This window comes from Ostrea edulis, chromosome 4 (assembly GCF_947568905.1).
Source record: "Ostrea edulis chromosome 4, xbOstEdul1.1, whole genome shotgun sequence".
In the NCBI taxonomy this organism is placed as follows: domain Eukaryota; kingdom Metazoa; phylum Mollusca; class Bivalvia; order Ostreida; family Ostreidae; genus Ostrea; species Ostrea edulis.
Genome location: NC_079167.1, coordinates 60,561,109 through 60,582,395, shown reverse-complemented (window position 1 = coordinate 60,582,395; position 21,287 = coordinate 60,561,109). Strand labels below are relative to the sequence as shown.

Below are 21,287 nucleotides of genomic sequence, written 5' to 3'. Positions count from 1 at the left end.
ACCCCTTGCCGCGTGATGCCTACACTTCCATTTATCATTTGTTACACCCTCCGACCATGTCCTCTAAATAACGATATTCAGACTTTTATATTTATTTTATATTCATCTTTATGACAAACGGGATGATTTCAGCTTCTCCATCGTCAACTTCCCATATTTATGTAGCAATATTCCATTATCACCTGCATATGGTGTTTATATCTCTCAATTGATCGATACGCAAGAGCTTGTTCTGAGTATGATCAGTTTTGAAATCGAGGCAGGCTATTGACAAACAAGTTGCTTTTACAGGGGTTCCAACTGCATTTCGCAAATTCTATGGTCATTATAATAATCTAGTTTGCCCATATAACCTATCATTGGGTCAAATGCTGTTTGACGTGTTTCATACTGATTGTTAGACCGTTCTTGGTACACTAATTTTGACTACGGATTACTCCGTTTATCTGATCAAGACATACATATGTTGGACTCACTGCGGGTGTGACCGGTCGAAAGGGGATGCTTACTTCTCCTAGGCACCTAACCATCTATAGTATGTCTAGGGGTCCGTGTTTGCCCAATTCTTAAGTATGTATTTCTTGTGGGAGTTCTGAGATTTATCACTGTTCGTTATCTTCGGTTTTCATACTTTGAATGATTTGGCCTTCGATATCTTTACCAATTGAAATAATAACCACTTCCTCTCGAATGTAAACAATGTGCGCATGAATCTTGATAAATAGAGAACGACTATTTTATCGTCTGGGAATTCCGACAGAAATGAAAGTAAAATGTAGATATAAAAATATATTATTAACGAAATTTATCTTGCTCTAAATGCCCAGTAACATCTAAATATTAAAGATTTTTTTTTAAAATTGGGAAAGGGTGATGGAGGTGATGCTAAAAAGTCTTCCTCAATAAGTAGATCCAAATGACATAATAAAAAATTGAAAATTTAATACTGACAAGGCTTTGAAGGTTACACGTGTGTGAAAGAAGAAAAGAAGACAAAACCGGGAAAAATACAGATAATCTCTAAATATGTTCACTGAAAATTCTGTGCGCCGCCATTTTGTTTAACTTTCAGTATCCTCGTCTTTCTCCGTAGGAAGGCACACAAGAAGTTCTGAGCAATTGATTCATTAGTTGCGTCAACAATTTTCGAGTTTTAAATTTGATTACCAAAACTACAAGCCTCTGACGTGCAAAATAAAGGTGAGTTTACTGGTGTATTAAAGGGGCATGGACACGATTTGAGCTGAAAATTTTGAAACTTTGTTTTTCCATTTTTTAATGTTTAGAATGCTTAACTAAGATATTTCTAATGGTCAGCAAAAATTTTAATGTCAATTGTCGAGGTATATGGGAGATACATAGCTCACAATTCTTTGATATGTAAACAAGGCTCGTGCCATGTTTTTGTTTACATAGGTTAAATATACAAGTAAAAGTTTGTTTAAAGCAGATTTTTCAATTTACAAATTCTGAACAGAATTAAGGTAATTCCACCCTTCTAGAATTATAGGTTTAATCTTATATTTGATTGTTGATTTTTCAAATAATACATTTTAGTAACAAATAAAAATGATAAAATAAGTATGTTGCGGTATCAATAAATTTTTTTTATCAATTAACACACATATACCTGTTATCAACGTCAGAAAATTGCAATTTTCCTTAAACAGCATGATAAAATTTCACAATATCTGGTTAAAACGATATAATAGTATTCATAAAAGATATAATAATCAGTATCATGCAGAGACACAACTAATCTTATGGCTTACTTAAATGGAGCATACCACTTCAAAGGCCAGATGAAAAGTGATCCGACCGGTATAGTATCTGCTATTAGGAAGCAAACATCTGTTCAGACAATATTACCAGCTGTAATGACCTGCATTTCTAAGACAACGGATTCGACAACTGACAATACTGTAATGAGAATGACCATTGGAAAGTACTCCCGATGAGCTTAACTGAAAGTCCCTTTAATTCTTGACCCTCATCGACATTCTACATTCAAGATTGTACAGATGCACTTTTTGAATAGTATTTCTGACATTTTCATAAACTCTTGTACAAACTTTTGAGATTAAATTGATATTTTTCTTTTAGTAAGATTGAATATCATATACCTAGGTATTTACTTTTCTGTTTGAAATAATTGACCAAAATGATGATTAACGGTTAAATATATTATACAGATACAAAGTGCCTGGGCGGAAAAATCGTAGTGTCGCGTTGATGAAACACAGGAAAGAACTGATAGGAAAAGTGAAGAGCCAGCGGGCAAAGCGGTCCGATGTTGCTATTACAACCGATGGGTGCACTAGCATTCACAAAAAGCAAACAATAACAGCTCCTTGTCTTAATGATGAATGGGAAATGAAATGAGTTGTTCTGGAATCATGAAAACTAACAGGACTACACACAGGTGAAGCAATTGCAGAAAATGAAAGAGGTTTGGAATACTGGGATGGGAAAGATTTGACTGTTGTGAGATTGAATCTTGCTGTCAAAAAGGGACTTGGGATAAAACAATATTCAAAGGACAAAAGTTTGATACGTTTTTTCCACCAATCTTCCAGTGCAATATATTTTGTTCAAAGAGAAGCGGCCTTCTTCTAGAGGATAACGAAGTTAAGTGATTGCCCTACAAGATGGAACAGCACTCTGGCAACGATGAAACGACTTCTACAACAGACATTAGCCATAATTGTAATGGTCAATGATCCGAAGGCAGGGAGAACAGCAACAAAAACTACAAAGAGTTAAATCTGTACACTTTTGAAGAATAGTCCTTGGCGGAGGAAGTTGTATGCATTATTAATCCTTTTCAAAAAGCATAGACCAATTTATGTGCAATTTCTTTTAATAAATATGTAACAGAAACGGAGTATAATCGATTCTGAGGACTTCGATTATTCCCGATTAATCGATTATCAGTTTTATACAATCATCATTTCTGTAGATATTTTTACAGGTTGTTAATTATCGTTGGTGGTCTACAGTTAGTTACCATCTATTTTTTTCAATATAAGTGATTATCATTGTCACTCTGTAGCTTTACATGTAACTAAGGGAGATTCTAAACCAGAACAATTTGATACGAAAGTAGGATCTCCTTAACTTTTAGTTCATTTCTCATTAATAAATAACAGATTTACAATTACAATCATTATGTATTTGTTATAATTTAAAAAAAAAATATACCAAGCTGCGGGAAAAAACAGCTGCGGGAATCAACATTTTGAACTTTCGGTCGTATCAGATGGAATTAATGCATGAAAATATTTAATTTGAAGAAATAGCAAAATTTTGTTTGAAAATGGGATACAGACAAATTATAAGCTTTAGACATGCAACATGCATAATGAAATTGGTCTTCATGGCAATGATACCAATTTTTTTTAATTTTTTTTTTATTTTATAGATTTTAATAGGAAATCCGCCATCATATTATGACAATTCCATGTCTCAAAAGATTATTTTCTTAAGTTAGGTTGGAAATTAATATTCTTGCACTTCTAATCTAGAACTTTGTGAAGTACAAATTAAAGAATATTTTTCAATGGCGTTGTAAAGAACCTCCACGGTGTTCATCCTGTCCCGTTCTTGAACATACGATCTACCATTCTCATCAGAGCACTGTAATATTGTAGTGATAAAATGTGCTGGTGTGAATTTTAAAAGGTTTTTTTTTTCTACAGTTGCCATGTTTCTGTAATTATAAATATGAAAGCAATCTTATAAAATATTCGACATTCCATAGAAAATTCTCTAATGTTTCGTAATTTCGATCAAAGTCGCAAAATTGAGACGATGAGTTTGGCTTTTTGACTCCGTTCACGAATACTGATTTTTGGTCAATGCTAAGGTGCGCGCATACAAGAACTTTATCACTTCCGATATTGACACCATGACTGTACATAACTAAGGTGGTTATTAAATGGGATCTCTGTGACGGGAAGTTGGCAAAATGAACGATATTTGCTTTTAATAATGCGTTTTCATTCATCTGTAATATACGATTAATGTCAAGCTTAGAAAAATACTATCGCTGATAAAACGATATTTATCAGCATCAACCTTGAACAATTTATTGCAGGACATGAGAAATTTATTTTCCTCTCATAAACTGATACAATAATGAAGAATATATGTAATAATTTTGTATAACTGGGAAAATGCCATGTAAGAATTTGATTTATGACACACTTAGTCATGAATACAAGAGTTTGTTGTCTTTAATGTGCGATACAAATAACATAAAAGTTGCATCCCTTGCGGGATTTGATGGACGGATATGGGGTGTGATATTTTCTCATGGTTATTTTAAAAATACAAAAAAAAAAAAAAAAAAAAAAGGAAACAAAGGCAAATACTATTGCATAAAAATAAAATCAAAACATAGTTCAAATGAAACTAATAAACCCTTGGAATTTCGACCCTAGGGTTGATGATTGATATTGGGTTCTCGAGTTACATGTAATACGGGGCGTGCTATGGAAAAGGGTTTGCATTTTTCTCTTTTGATTGATATAAATATTCATGTAATCGAAAACATGTCACAAAACGATTTGGCAACATTCGAATATTTTCATTCACGAGACATAATGTTGACAGATGGCAAATCAGATATAATATGTTAGGACCATTGACCATAATACCATGGCATCAATACTGTACTGAAATCAGAGGAAATGAACTTGCCAAATACATACATGAACAGCCTCGAATTAAAGATATACACGAGGGTTTAGAAACAAACACGAAAAATCCATTTTTGAAATTGATACTGAGAAATAGGGAAGAACACTGCTAGGTGGTTTAATATACGAATGCATGTCGATTTCAAGAGCCAGAGATTGCTCGCAGCCATAAAAACAATCAGATTTCTTTATTGATTACACCACGTGTGATTGGGCTTAAAATAGAAATCTTTGTGCGACGAACAAATTTGTAAACCGCAGCAAATAACAAACGTCCATGTGTTTTATTTATTTGTTTATTTTGTGCGAAGAAACTCCACGGCTCGAGTTCTAGCTAAAATAGATAGGGAAGCGCAACTCTAATTCTAAAACACATTTGCTTCATTTACCATTTTCTTTTGTTTTATGTTTGTTTTACATCCAGTTGGAGAAAATTTTCACTCGTTTAGAGACGGCACCCACTGAAGGTGAAGTGCCACAGTGTTTGACCTATGCATGCAGGACGTCAAAGGTCATGTTCAAAAGTTTAAAGTTTATAATAACAGTTTCGCTTTTTCTACTCGATAATGAGAAAGAATTGATTAATTGGGAATAATAATACAAAGCTTTACCTTCAAGTATATATATGCTGTTTGACTGAAAATGAATTATTCCATGTATACCTTTTCCATATCAACAATTATATTTTCCAGCTTTAAGGACCATAAATGTTGCTAAAACAGTTTTGATTCATACCAGTTTGATTCAAGACATAATCAAAATTTAAAGATGTTGGTAAAGAGATTTGCACAACTTGCGCATGTCTTATATAAACTTTACCGTATTTATCAGAGATGATAGATATACTCTGTACACATGATCCCATGGAGATTCGGGTTAGTCAGGACCCGCTTGTTTGTCGTAGGAGGCGACTAAATAAGGCGGTCCTTCGGATGAGACCGCGAAAAACCGAGGTCCCGTGTCACAACAGGTATGGCACAGTAAAGAACCCTCCCTGCTCAAAGGCCTTAAGAGCCGTCCATAGGCCTAAATTTTGCAGCCCCTCACCGGCAATGGTGACATCTCCATATGAGTGAAAAATTCTCGAGAAGGATGTTAAACAATTTACAATCAATCCACAATTCTGTACTCCAGATTGTACGTTGGCCTGAGCGAGATCAGAGAAAGGATTAAAATTTAATTGTACGTAGGAGTATATACGAACATTATATTTTTAAAAAACCAAACAAACAAGAATCTGTTTCTCAAGAACCAGAGACACAATGTGAAATGAGTACCTGTATGCAAGCATCCGCATGTAGTGTTGATTCAAGTTTATTCACAAAACTTTTACATATACCCGGTATGGAACATTTTTTCGAGAGCAACAATAATACAGTGGATTCAATTCATTCCCCTGGGGCTAGGATGTGGCCACAATAGGTTTCAGGGATTTACATAGGATTTTTTTGATTGGTCGATTGTTGTTTAATATCCCTCTCAAGAACCTTTCACTCATATGGAGACGTCACCATTGCCGATGAAGGGCTGCAAAATTTAGGCCTATGCTTGGCGCTTATGGTCATTGAGCAGGGACGGACCTATATCGTGCCACATCTGCAGTGACACAGGGCCCTGGGTTTTGTGGACTCTTACGACAAGGAAGGGATATATAGGGAATTTCTTTGAAAATATTTTCAAGTGTGTCCACATTATGACCCCTTGGGTCAGCGTGGGCCATATGTTTTATGCAGGGAAATGGAACTGTTCGGGTGAGCGAAGTGAAGCACGCGTCTCTTGTTTTAAGATGCTGAAAGGTATTAAACTAAATAACATGCACAGAAGTATATCATAGATAAAAAGTATACATAAACACCCTTCCTGCCTAATTAGATAGACAGATTTGCAAAAAGGTTTGCGTTTTTACAGAAACTATTCCCAGATGTATTGATAATTTACAGGTTAGGGCTAAAAAGTTTATCTTCAAATCAAGTTTTGTTAAGTCAAAACTTTGGTACGACCTATCAAAATTTACGATATGGTGGTCTCAATTGCATATAACATGCTCAACAATTGTGCGGCAAAAGTAATCCCTGATTTTGGCATGCTGATTTTGAGCTCAGCTGGAGTGTTCTGGCAGCGGCGTCGAGCGTGTATTTTTTTTTAAAGACTCAACCCAATACCTAAATTCCTGTAGACCGTAGTTGAACCAAATTTGCATGGAAGTTACATCTAGGGATGCTCTCTACTATACAAGTTTTATTTACTCTGTAGGACCAAACTTGCATGGAAACTACATGGATGTAATTACTATATTTGCTTTGATTTCTGTGTATGACCCAATTTTCCATTGATAAATGACCAGCTTAAAGCTCTGAGCAACTTCCCAATCAATGTCTTAATCAAAGTGACAATATGCCATACTCGTGGGACCAAATGTGGGTAAATTTTGTACCTAAAGAGATGTTTACTAAATTCCACGTTACAGATGCTTGGAATGACCTACATGTACATTTGCAGAATGAGAGTTGAAATTCTGGTGCATATCCATTTTCAAAACTCTACAAGCAACATCTGATTAGAGCATTCAGAATCTGACCTTCGTTGTTGTGATCCAATTATACCGCTCCTTTAAAGGTACATACGTTATAAAAGAATTTTGGTTTACAAACATGGCAATAATGGCGATATATGATAATTTGTGCACCCTAAACTTATGTCAAAACTTGATTAATTTAACCTGAACATTTCGGTTGCTTTATTTGTATAATGCATGCATTGCACGTGCCTCCTTGAAACGTGGTCTCGAGGGGATCCGGGTAAGAATAGGTCATCAGTACCCTTTGCTTGTCGTAAGGGGCGACAAAGGGCAGTACTTCGGATGAGACCGTAAAAACCGAGGTCCCGTGTCACGGCAGATGCAAGGTGAAGATAACGAACAGTGATCAATCTCATAACTCCTACAAGCAATACAAAATAGATAGTTGGGCAAACACGGACCCCTGGACACACCAGAGGTGGGATCAGGTGCCTAGGAGGAGTAAGCATCCCCTGTTGACCGGTCACACCCGCCGTGAGCCCTATATCCTAATCAGGTAAACGGAGTTATCCACAGTCAAAATCAGTGTGCCAAGAACGGCTTAACAATCGGTATGAAACACGTCAGACAGCATTTGACCCAATGTGGCGCGATAAACCCCCCTATCTGCTCAAAGGCCGTAAGCACCGAGCATAGGCCTAAATTCTGCAACCCTTCTTCGGCAGTGGTGACGTCTCCATATGAGTGAAAAATATCAATCAATGACACGTAGTCAAAAAAAACCAATGGCATCAATAACTTTTTACATTTTTTATGAAATGCCTTAACTCTTTGCAAACCTTCTCGCTCGAGGTCGCATATGACGTCACAGATAATGGCGCGTAAAATATCGAAGAAAATATGCATATCGTAAAATTTGAATTCCATCGCTTTCAAACTCGAAAACTACGCAAACTGTTTCATTTAAAACACATGTAAAGTAGTTTTAGGCATGAAATGAATTAATGTTGCTGAAAAAAATTTAAAACTTTAGAAACATGCGAGATGTCCTTTAACCGACTGTAGGCATGTGAATAAGGACATATCAAATGAAATTCATTATGGGTATAGGATTGCATAGCTGCAATAATGTAGCCCTATCCAATTTTTTTTTATTCTGACGTTTTCGGGATAAGGCTACAATTCCATAGGATCTCCGTAATGGTGCAAAATAATTTTATGAATAACCGATAATAAACTCTGTGTATTAGTCCCAAATGTTGTTTACACCAAAAAGAGTACCAACTTTGTGCTCGGGCATGTCTAATAAAGGTGTTTTTCATTAAATATAATGTACAGCATGCAAAATTCTTCGTCTGCTCCGCCATGCTTGTTATCGCGAGATCTCGTAGGTGGATCTAATGAAAAACCTAAACATTGACAATCAGCGCGAAAATGTAATAACTCGAGCCACTTCGACAAAGAAAGGAAAATCATATTGTTGCAGAAAGAATTTACACTCTGCTGTTCGGTTTTTAACTTGATATTAAATTCAAACCTTTTCAATACCGACGAAACAGCTTTCGCCTCCATACTTGTCCATTGATGTAAATACTACCTTATATGGCATATGCAAATGACTTGACAATCGGAAGTTGAAACTTCAGTACATCAAACATGGCGCACAAATATGAATCGAGAAATTGGAATTTATCGAAATTGTTGAAAACGGTAGAATAGAGCCTCACAAATCTTAGGTTGCAGGTTGTAAATTTATATATTGACTAAGAAACATAGAATATCATTTTATTTACGTAAAGAAAGTCAGGAAATGTTTTAATTTGCACCATTATGGAGATCCTAAGGAGTTCTCTCCCTAAAAAAAAAATCAAAAAAAAATCAGAGAGGGCTACATTATTGCAGCTAAGGATTGCAGTGTATATACCGTCTTTATTCTCAGTGGGTCCAGGATTATGTCTACTGAAATAGAGAGGTCATTCTCGAAATCTCAGGATGAACTTGGAAGTTTTGGAAGAAATTTGGTAACAATTTTAATGAGTGATATGCTCAACCTCGTTAACAATGGTTGAAAAGGGTAAAACTTTTCAATATTACCATCTGCAACATGCGTTATTTGTTTTATTACACTAAATGCCAATATACATTTATCATACATAACAAAGTATAAGAATTTAACCGAATTTTGTTAATCTAGGTTGCCATAAACACGAGAGAAGAAAATCTTAACATGGTAATCAAAATTAATTCAAAGATAACGATTTCGAAACATTACAGTCTACATCTATTTTAAATGCTGAAACGACATCTTTGGGAAAATAGATACGAATTCTTGCTTTGGAAAACCCTCCTAATTTGACGCATGAGATGTTTTTATATCAATGCAATAAGTCTTTTGATATCCCAATAATCCATTAAATTGCTATTTGTTTTCATAATCCTCTCATCACTAAAAACACCATGTCTTATCCTCCTTCAATGAACAATAAGTCTGTAAAACAGTTTGTCGTGTGTTGCCACCTTTGTGACGTTTAATAATTCGTTTTAAATTATCAAAAGTATTATTAACAATGTCATATAATTTTACCAGACACAAAATATAAATATGAGAAATAAACCAATTTTGTAAATATACATTACCCTTTGTCAAGTTATGTTTACTGTTGCTAGATACTATCTCCATGGAGAATGTAATTTTTACTCCCTTGAGGTATATCTTTTTGAACGTTTCTCGGACAATCAGATTCGGCTACTTTATATGATACATGTAATATAATAAATATATACGATTATTGACCGAGCCCTGGGGCTGATTGATTGCTTCTTGTTTAACGTCCCTCTCGAGAATTTTTTCAGTCATATGGAGACGTCACCAACACTGGTGAAGGGCTTCAAAATTAGGACTGCTCGGCACTTACGGTCATTGAGCAGTGAGGGTTATTTAATGTGCCACACCCTCTGTGACACGGGTCATCCGTTTCTAAGGTCATCTCCAAAGACACGTGACATTCACACCTGATGCTGAGCGTTTGCCGATGGAACTGTCAATACAATGTACATGTACCTGTTATAACGATTGAGGTCTGTCGCGGCCGGGATTCGAACCCCGACCTTCCTTATGCGGGACGAACGCTCTACCTCTAGACCACCGCATTGGTTTTCCTGAGGCAGGTGTAAATAATGAAAGATCGCATTTTCGTGTATGTTGCAGAATAACCTTCGAGGTCGAGAAATGTTGTTTTGAAATCTAAAATCCGATGTGTTTGCCGAGACTTATATATTTCAAACAATATATCGAGCCCGATGAGGTTATCCTGCTTCATCCATGAAAACAAGAACTTTATTTCTATTCTACCACGACAGCTACGAATTAGGTAATCATGACGTCATGCCAATTTCCGAAACGATCGAGGCCTACATGTGCGTGTTCTTGCTGACAAAACAGCTGAGGTGATTAATTAATTGGTTGCTTTTGTGTCTCGTCGAAAATTTTTTACTCACCAGCTGTAGATGAAGTACCAGAAATTTAGATCTTTTAAGATGCTCTCAGGGCCGTAGCAGTGAGAGTTCTTTGTCGTGCCAACATCTGCCAGGACCTCCGTTTTTAAGGTCATCTCCGAAGGAACCGTGATTTTCACTTCTAAATGCCAAGCTAATGCTAAGGAGCCATCATTCTCTATTTTAACGTCTTAGGTTTGACGCGGTCATGGCACAAGCGGGGCTCGAACTCACGACGTCCTGGTAACGACCACTGGTCTACCGCGACCGGTAAACAGGTGATGTGATAAGGGTATTTAGTTTGATGTTGGCAGATTATAACTATTTTGAATACACAGTCCAAGAAAACTACACATACATGGAAGAGGGTTAACTCATCTGTACATTGAAATGTTTACAGGAATGCAGATAATGGATTTATATTGAATGACAAATGTTCTTCAGTGATTTATGAATTTGTTTCGCAAACATACATTGATTGATTTTATGATTTTGAAATTGAATTATCACTTATATACGACTTTGTTGTTGTATTAGCAAAACACGAAGTACAAGCGAGATGTGTATCAATTTCTCATGATCAGTTATTACGTATGCAGATATATCTCAGAATAATGACCACGGTATTCCTTTGATCTTTGCGAAAAGTGTGATAGAATATATGGTTTAATTATTTAAAACGTCCAAATTTGCTACTAAATCCTACGAAACGGATCCCCCCTTTTTCGAAAGATGCGTATATCGAAATTTGCTGCCAGTCTTTGTTTGCAGGTAGCAGAGGACAGTTTTGCACTATAGCCCGGTCAACATATTTGAAGTGATATTACATGTGTAAAAATGTAAACACTAATTCTAAGATGCATGTCAAGTGTAACTGAGTGCTTAATGAAAAAGTTGATATACAACATGTACAGGTGCAACCATGATTCGTAGCATATAGATGGGTGCAAATACGAAACTCAGACATTTGGTGAGTTGTTGAAGAAATTCATTGAAAACATGCATGGTCCAGCAAAATGTCTGTAGCTAAGAGGGAAGGTGGATGGCCTCATATGAATGGTAGATTTTTTAAAAGTGCAGGCAGGGTTCTTGATTGTGCACTGTGTCTAAATCCCCTCGTTCGGCACTGTGATGATGTGTGGGTAGAATGAATTAGCTCAATTGAGAGAAAATCAAAGCGAGAAAGGGGCACCTGCTCAGAGCATGTTTTGTACACCAGCACCAGAATGTATAGATTACATGTAATTTAGAGTCATAATTTATTAACTACACCAATATGAAATACAAGTATTGACATAAAAGGGAAATATGATTTTTCATTATTCTGTCATAATCTGACTTTGATTGATTGCTTGATGTATATTCTCTATCCACATGTTTCAAAAAAGAAGAAGACCAAAACAAAAACCCAAATAACTGTTCAATGCCACCTACAACTCAACGTGCAATAACGTTAACTTGTACCAGGGATGTTTAGGTATGGGTTCTATTACTTCATAAAAAGTTGGCGTTCATTGATGGTCCGGGAATCGCTAGCTAAAAGTCTCTAGAATTTAGGATTAATTTATTGCTAATAAATTATCAGCTATATAATTAAACGTTATATGTGTCTTAGGTTGTTGGAATTCAACCAATCGGAAAGCACGGAATTTATGTGATCATATGATAAAGTATATGTACGTATCATATGATAACATCATGACTGTAATATCATACTATTCATCTAGTTGTATTTTCTTTTCCCTTGTTTTTGCCTTCGATATCTCTACAAATTGTAGTGATAGCCATTTCCACACGAAGTCGTTGCAGATGTAAAAGAAATGCTCGTATGAATACAGATAAGTATAGTACACGTATGTCTATTTTAACGGCTGGGAATTCCGACTTAAATAAAAAGTAGAATGTAAGTATAAGAAATAAACTTTATTGAGAATACACGAGGGTATGAACTGCAACACTTCACGCCTGTATACGGTTCATGACGCGTGAAGAGCGATATTACATCCTACACCACAGGACAGTGTAATGTACTGAACATTTATTTTGTCAGTCTAGACCCTCTTTATCAATGTATTTCGTGTAGATGGGCTATGAAGACTTTGTCCGATGTTTAAGATACGGCGTGGTTTTAACTTCTCTAATAGACATTCTAGTCCTGTTGAAAACTATTGTTTTTGCATTATTCATGCAATAAATGTCATTTATTGGCAAAACATCATTTCTTTCTGTAAGCTATATGCATTTTACAAGTCTCGTGCGGCTATTGGATTTAATAAGCATAAAACAAATGGCATCCTATGGGATTTTCTCCATCCGATGTTTAAACCTGGTGTCAAAATGTTTCAAAGCTTATTGACCTTTTGCTTGTATAAACATTTTCTATCAAATTTCAAGCTCTCGTGGTGAATTAGTAATCGGCGTTTCAACTAAATATGACTCTTTTATCTTTCTTCTCCTAGGAAAGTATGTGTTTATTTTGGTCAGGGATGTAACCAGTAGTATAATTAAGGAGCAACCGAGGAAAGAATGTTTGCCAATACATTTCCTATGTTTGTTTTGTAAATATTTCAGTACTTATATTAGCAATAATGTATAACAGTTGCCACTTGTGTGATATCGACGCGAAACAATTATTATATCATCGTTGAGATATTTTTCTCTTGATGTAAAAATAATATTTTTCTTTTAACGAATCTATAATTGATACGTTTTTAACACTCCGCTGCTAAAGAAGTCGTAAAATTTGTAAGAGGCATATAAACGACGCAAAAACAAGGCAGAACTGTATGTTAACGTATAGAACAGCGACAAACGGCTTCGAACGGCTATGAAAATAAGAAAATATTGATGAAAGATATTAAGGCTTAGTTTGATTTTGTATAAGTATTGGTGTTGTTAGAGCAAAGTGATAGATGTGGAAGAAGGCACTTGACATTCGTCCAGGGAGGAAGCCGTTTATGCTTGAAAATAACTGGAGCTATTTATGTGTGTTTCAAACGAGTTGGTAAATACTTTCTGATAATTGTAGCAATTTGCTTATCTTTGGAAGCCGTATTGTATCTGCATTTAGAGATTATCTTAATAAGCCACCAAGGAAGAAGTTTTTGTTGTTGAAAGAATACACGCAAAGGTAAGCATTGTAGATTACATGTCAATTTATTTTATACGAAACCTATTTTGTTTATCAAATGCAACAATGTCCTTTGAGCACGCGCATTCCCATATTTAAATATCCTAATGTGCCGATATGATCCTTAAATGAATATGCTATTTTGCTTTTTATTCCTAGGCATTTTAACCTCCGATTGGTTGGGTTTTTTAATAATATAACTTCGTTATTTTCAAATATAAAAAACAAATTTTCAATTCACACCATGTACTGTTTTTACTGCCTTTATCAAGGAGGAAGCAGCGGTTTACTTGGCAAGATCTGCATATTACTTGAGGAACATAAATTAAATTTTGGGCAAATTTCAGTTTTAGAATTATTAAACGGTAGTTTAATACTGTTGATTAATTGTATTAGTGGATTATGTAACTCATTAAATTACTTGAACAAAATCAATTCGCACGCAATATTCAATAAATTTCAACAAGCGTGATTAAAGTATGTGAATGAATTTTATTTCATGACCGAAATTCACATTTGATGGTTGTTCCAAAATTCCGTAAACAGAAGGCAAAACTTTCAAATTATCCAGCGCAATTTCAGTAAACTATTATATTTTTCCCTTGTGCTTTTGTAGAGTACTTGTGAGTTTCCGTCGTTATGTAACATACGCGTAACATTAATGACCCCAGCCCATTTTATTCAGTGAACCTTGATCTTTAAAATATTCTCTTAATGTACTGGAATCTGAGCACGTGAAACACGTAAACTATAGTATAATGGAACATCAAACTAGATTTCCTCAAAAGTAATTTGTAAAATTGTTACCGAATACTAAAGTGCTCGAAGGCGTCATTCGTGCGATGTCTTTTTAATACTGCGTGTATTGAAAATTGGTGGTATTCGTTGATCATTCACTGGGTTTATGAAAAAAAGTCAAACAAAATATTTTCAATTATGCAAAGAAATTCAATAATACTAAAACTCTTGTTTTACAATAGAATAAAACGTGTCGTATACGATAGATTAATAATTGATGTCATATCGCCTAGATTCAGAGGAGGACGGGGGCTTTCAAATAATGCAGCGCCATAATTTTGTTGTTTGCAGTCAAATAAATAATATCATTGGTATATAGAGCGACAGGTGCGAGCACTTGTTTCGATTAATGATGGGATGCAATCGAATACAGTCCGCCACACAATGCCCCAATAGACTCACCGACTTTGCGTTATGGAAGTCAGCCTGCTTTCAGTTAGAGAAATAAATAATTCAAAGCGAGCTGCGGATGACCACTCTATGAAGAGTTTGGCACCATCCATTCAACACTGCTGATTGGAAAATCTGGCAAATGAAATTATCCTTTTAGTGTTTTATGATCTGTAGCGAGGTTATTTATGGTGTGTTCGGATTATAACATTTTTTTAAAATTTGGAACAAGGTAAGTTTAGTATATGTTTCAAATGGATAAAGTATAATGACTTCATTTTGGTACATGTAAATTTTTAAACGTACAGATGTTATACATTCCCATGTTCTAAATATATATATATCAAAACAAAAGGTGCATCTAAAAATATTCATAGATAGAATAATCTTTCTTCTCGTCCCTACGATTTAACGGAATTTTATGCAGTTTTTTTTTTTCACATCTCGCATACCTGCATGATTAAATTACTTAATACACGCATACTAATTAACAACCATTAAAGTTGAAAATAAACCATCATTTGTTTTACCGTTTGATGTTACCAAAGATAAGTACGGTATTATGGGAAGTAAACCCCGTCTAACGCGGCATCAGAGTCATATCATGCTTACTAACTATTGATTCCCGGGTCAGTTGAAGTAATTTGCATAACCCCCGAGCTCAAATCGGTTGGTACGTCGTACAATCTGTAATCGATGCTTATAACACCACGAGGGGCATTTTTAAAAACCTGATTAAAAGTAATATATTCTTTTTTTGTCGAGGCATGCATCTAGTTACACACAAAACATAAAATTGTTTTGTCTACATATAAATGGAGCATACATAAATTACAGGTTTTATTGCCATCTATGGGAAGTAATTGTTATCACCACCGGTGATTAGAGAATGGAATTAATTAGAATAAGGAAATGAGAATCAGTGTATTCAGGTATTTCGGTTCAACGTTTCACACGCGGATACGTTTTACGACAATAGCATTATTAGATTTGGGAGTTTGTGTTTAAAACTTGAATTCAGATGAGACCTAGAGAAGGTACTGGTCATTCTCTTCCTATCCCCGCGATAGACGTTAAAGTCAGAATATCTATACTGTTCTAAAATCATCATGCAGTAGGAAGAGTTCAAAATATGCACATAATACATTGTCAAATTATCTCACCAACATTTTATCGATTATAAATTTAATTTTCAGTTAATATGCATATTTTGACTTAAGTTTAAGTCTATTTCAATATCCCTAAACTCGCGACCACAAAGCCCGTGTTCTCTCGAGCTCCATAGGGTAAATATATTTTTCTGGGACGTAAAAATGCATAGAGCCATTCAATTTTAAGACCTTTAATGAACATTGTATAATGAACGTAAAACCGAGTAATTCAACATCTATCTGAATATAATGTTTACTATTTCTTAAAAATAAAATGAAACAAGACTAGCAATCTTGTTATGCAAAAATAGCAGATTTAATGTTTGAGAAATATTATATTTTCACTTTAAAGATGCAGAAACTTTTACGTTTCTTGATATTCTTGTATTGCCGATCATTGACTAAATACATTTTTTAACTTGACTGAAAAAAAATTCTAAACATGTCACGATAGTCAAGATTCTATCTGAAGTCCATTTCCCCTATTATGTCTGCTTTTTATGGAAATTAGATCGTATTTTCAAACGTATTTGCAAACTTTTTTCACTGTTCTAAATCTTAACAGACAAGAAACCGGAGTCTATAAAAATGGCATGTTCCATATAGAGATTAACGCGCCCACTGTCGCCCAGAACCAAGGTAAATCTGCTTAATCTCTACATACAATTAAGCGAAACGATTGACAATTTAAAAGCAAGCTAGACCAGGCATAAATAAATAAATGTTCTATTGTTATGTTACAGTTTTGAATTCAAAATTGAATTTTAAACATATCACATATCATACCAATGAAATTTTGATATTTTTATCCTAGAGTACAGTGTATATCGACATCCAGAAAGGAAATGTTGTGTTGTTTTTTTAATTCGTAAGTGCTTCGATCGTCAGTGACAATGACCTCCAACAAACAATAGAATTCTTAAGCCGCTTCATATCTTCTGCGAAAGTATTTATCTTTTTTACTCTCACTCTAAGAATGAAAGCCTGTCACGCTTTGCGGATAAAAATGCAATCATTATCGAGATGCAAGTGATTTTATGTTCTCTATGAAGGCTGTGTAAATCTAGTTTTACAGTGTTAAAGTGTGCATGAAGAGTAAGCGGATATCATTATGTTAAACTTCATCAAAATCTGTTCGTTTAGCAATTTTTATTAAACAAAACCAGTCTGTTAAAAAGGAGATCGTTGACGAATCAATGGGCTTTCAATATTGCTTCCTTTACATGTAGTCATGCTGTACCGGTTCTTGTTCTAGTTTTTGAATAATAAATATACAACAATTAGAACATTAATTTTTATCAAGTAACTCGCATGAAAAATAATTAATCATGACTGCGGCCGAATACTTCAACTACAAATGAGGTGTTTGGCTAGGTATCTTGACATTTATTTTTTATATTTGTTACTGAATATTTAATTGGCCGATTTAAAGATATTTGCTGCAAACAAACATATTTTTGAAATATTTGGTAATGATTGAATATCTATGTTTATTGATTCTAATTTTCACTAAAACGCGATTTCCTCAGCTTAGAAGGTATACGTTTTCTTTGTTATATATGTTGATTGCCGGTCAACCCCTTGGATTTACATATCCGTGCTCTACATTTAACATTTCTGTCTATGCTAACTATTTCCCCACAAATATATTTTTAAGTTGAATATTTTGGAGGAAGTAATTCCAGTTCAGTTTGTGTTCAAGATAACAACAAGCCTGCAGCGAAACATGTAGTATTGGAAATATACGTAGATACAGGTACAATAATCAACGGAATTCGAATTAACTGGCAATCTAAAATGGCTACGTTTATTGAAGGTGAGAATTTTCAGTTGGAAAAGGGCTTTAATAATTGTTTGAAGGTGTTTCTTGACACCAATGTCTTGAATTGGAAAATTATCTAATTTTTTTGTTAAAATTTTGTGGCGGCGCTGTAATGATATAGCTACGTGAGAATGAAATATTTCCACCTAGATTAAGCTTAAACACCTTTTTCATATTATTAGTGTTTTTAGATGTATATCGGCTGGGATCAATTATTGTAATTCACATGCTTGTCTGCTCATTTGCAAACCTAGTCATTAGTAAACGGTTGTCTATTACGCCATTTGTTTGAACTTGGTTTATTACGTCATTTGTTTGATCATGATAATAAATGACATGTTCACTTAAACTGCTGTATTATTTCATTAGACACTTCAATGATTATCCAGTAACAAAAACTCAGCTATGGAATGCCAGAGCTTTTTCTCACATGCATGGGTTTTCTATTTCCAAATTGCTGAATATAAATTCAGGTATCAACATTTTTGTTTATAGCTAGTTTTATTTTATTTTATTAATTTTTTTTTTTTACACATGCTCCGACCCTATTCGAATCTTCCAGTAATCTGCATTTATCTTCTCTTTGGGTCCACAGTGATTTAGGAATAAATGTACATGTCCACGACATCCAAACAAAGCCCAGGGCTATCTTCTAGACAATGCAACAATCTATCTGAATATGCTTTTGATAAATTGTTATGAGAATTAGTATTTACAACTGCGATATTTTGAAAATTATAAGAGATGGCCCAAAAGTACACATATGTATTTATATAATGTACGTATATCGATCTTTCTTACGGTGCTAATTATTCCAGATATGCACCGGGGACAAACTGACAATAAGTGAATGATCAAGGGAAACTGTTTGCGAACCATATATCTATGATGGCAGAAATCCCCTTATGCACGGTTTGACCAAAACGAGGCGAATATTTTACCAATATGTTCCCGTAATGTAGACAATATGAATTAGTTTCAGTGCACGCAACATTTGGTTGCACTGTGTGTTTATATCAATCTGGCTACTGTGTGTACATAGACTGTAAATAATTAGTCTATGTAGTTAGAAATAGACGAGAATGGTTATTTTCATATCATATAGTTTGTAAAATCATCAGTTATATTTGAGTAATTTTACTTAGAACTAGGGAATCCGGAATATTGAAACCATTATTTTATGTCAGATTCTGTCGCGATTTAGTATATCCAACGAGATCTCTTTAGTAAACGAGCACACGTAACTATTAGATAAAGAGTACCCGCCTGCAAATTCTTGTCAAGCAAAAAACGTAGTTCTGCCCAAACATCAAAATCATGGAGGGGGTGGGGTTGCAGTAAAATATCCTTCAGTTTACTCAGTGCAAGAGTTCAATTCATTTATCCATTACCATTCACCATTACTAGAACAAGTGACCCCCCAATAAATTGATTTTGCATGTAAGATTAACAACCGTTCAGTTTGCTTGTAATAACTACAGAATAAGTACATTTTCAAGCAGAGAGTTCCCCCCCCCCTCCCCCGGACGGTACGTGCCTGGAGATTGCATATGCATAGCGGTCGGTTGTTGAATTGACTCGAGAAAATCTAACAGAGTAAATATACACGTACATGTACGGTACACAAAATACCCGGTATTTTGATTTTTTTTTATACATTAACCTTAACGTACGTGGCTAAAGACGATTCATTCCCGATACAAAATTATCTGCTCAATCTAGATACCTGGTATGTTGTAAGCGAATATCTGAGCATGCACCAAAAATATGAGTCATTTAGCAAATTTCTAAAATTGGTTTATTGATGGTGGAAGACAACTCAAAAAAATTCAAACCTGCTGGGAAACGGGGCCTCGGTTTTCTGCGGTCTCATCCGAAGGACCGCCTCATTTAGTCGCGTCTTTCGACATGGAGGGGGTGCTGAGGACATATTCTAATCCGGATCCCACGGGATTCAGGCTTCAGTGAACTAATGGCATTGACCTTTGACACAATATTAGGCGTCATCCGATTGAGATCAAAACGCTTACTTCAATTGGTTTAATTGATAAAGAGTGCTCGAAGTATTCACAAATTATTTCTTAACGCGTGACTTTGTGATCTTTGACATTTTACCTCAACAATAATGTCGTTCTTGATATGTACTTCATGTGAAGCATCTGTTCTAAAGCTTAAGTATTGTTTGCAATATCATCCAGAAACCTTTCCTTTCACTAGTGAGATCTAGCGACCTTGGACTTCAAAAACAATAAAGGTCACCCTAAAGCTCTCGCTAAAGTGGGAGACAATAATTAATGTAAAATAAGCAAATGAAATACTTAGACAACGCAATTTAATGACAGAAATATTGCGAAAGCACTTGTACAGCTGTGCAAAACATATTGAAGTATTTTTTATGCTTAAAGAAAATGTACTATTTAAAATTGAACAATTCAGTCTTAATGTCATTTGCATCGTCGTAAATGCTTTGGCGCAGCACAGCTGCAAAGCGAACGAAACTCGTCTCGGTTGTCTAGGAGGAGGGCATTATATTTAGACAGTCAATATTTAACTTACATGTATATTAAGACAGTCAAAACTTAAGTTACATGTATATCCATGGCCAGTTTGATTAAAATTGCCGAAAATTAAATTCGGGATCCGTCCACACTGCCGGCAAGTCATACGTAAGTTCCGGTAGATGAACTCATCTATATGTCACAAGTGCATTTAGGAATACTTTGGGCGCCCAATCGGAACGAGTGCATTTATCGTCGGTGGGGAAGGCGATAAAATATGATAAACGACTAGAATGTTTGACAAAATGATGGAAGGAAATATAAAAGATAATCGAAATAAATGTTTTGCTGATAAGGAAATAAGGAATCAATGTCAATTTGCATGTGATATCCTAGATATTGTATCTGCAGGCAACAGAATAAGGTGTTATGATAAATATTATTTGCTTTTTTTCACCTGAGTGACTCAGGTAATCTATTGCCGTTGATCTTCGTCCGTCGTCGTGCGTCGTCCGTTAACAAATTTACATTTTTAACTTCTATTAGAAAACTACAAGGTCAATTGTCACCATTTTTGGTCGGAAGCATCTCTAGGATAAGAGGAATATGGATTGTAAACTTTTATGACCTTACCACCCAGGGATCTCATGGGCGGGACCAATTATGCTTAAAAATGCCATATTTTCAAAAATCTTCTTCTCTACCCCAACAGAAGTTGGAGAAAAACCTAAATGCATGGTGACATCCATGAAGCCATCTATCAAACTTGTGAAATTCATGGCCTC

The 21,287-nt window shown here is 35.0% G+C and overlaps 1 protein-coding gene across 4 annotated transcripts in view; it reads left to right on the top strand.

The window, feature by feature from the left end:
• Positions 1-13,502: 13,502 nt before the first annotated feature.
• LOC125669644 (receptor-type guanylate cyclase Gyc76C-like) overlaps positions 13,503-21,287 on the top strand; it is a 51,131-nt gene continuing 43,346 nt past the window's right edge. For 2 of the 4 annotated variants that reach the window (XM_048904327.2, XM_056163250.1), the window contains exon 1: positions 13,503-13,843. The gene's annotated coding sequence lies outside the window, so the exon portion shown is untranslated. Of the gene's footprint in view, positions 13,844-14,028; positions 17,999-21,287 lie in introns of those variants that run through there. The other 2 variants (XM_048904329.2, XM_048904330.2) reach the window with 2 other exon arrangements.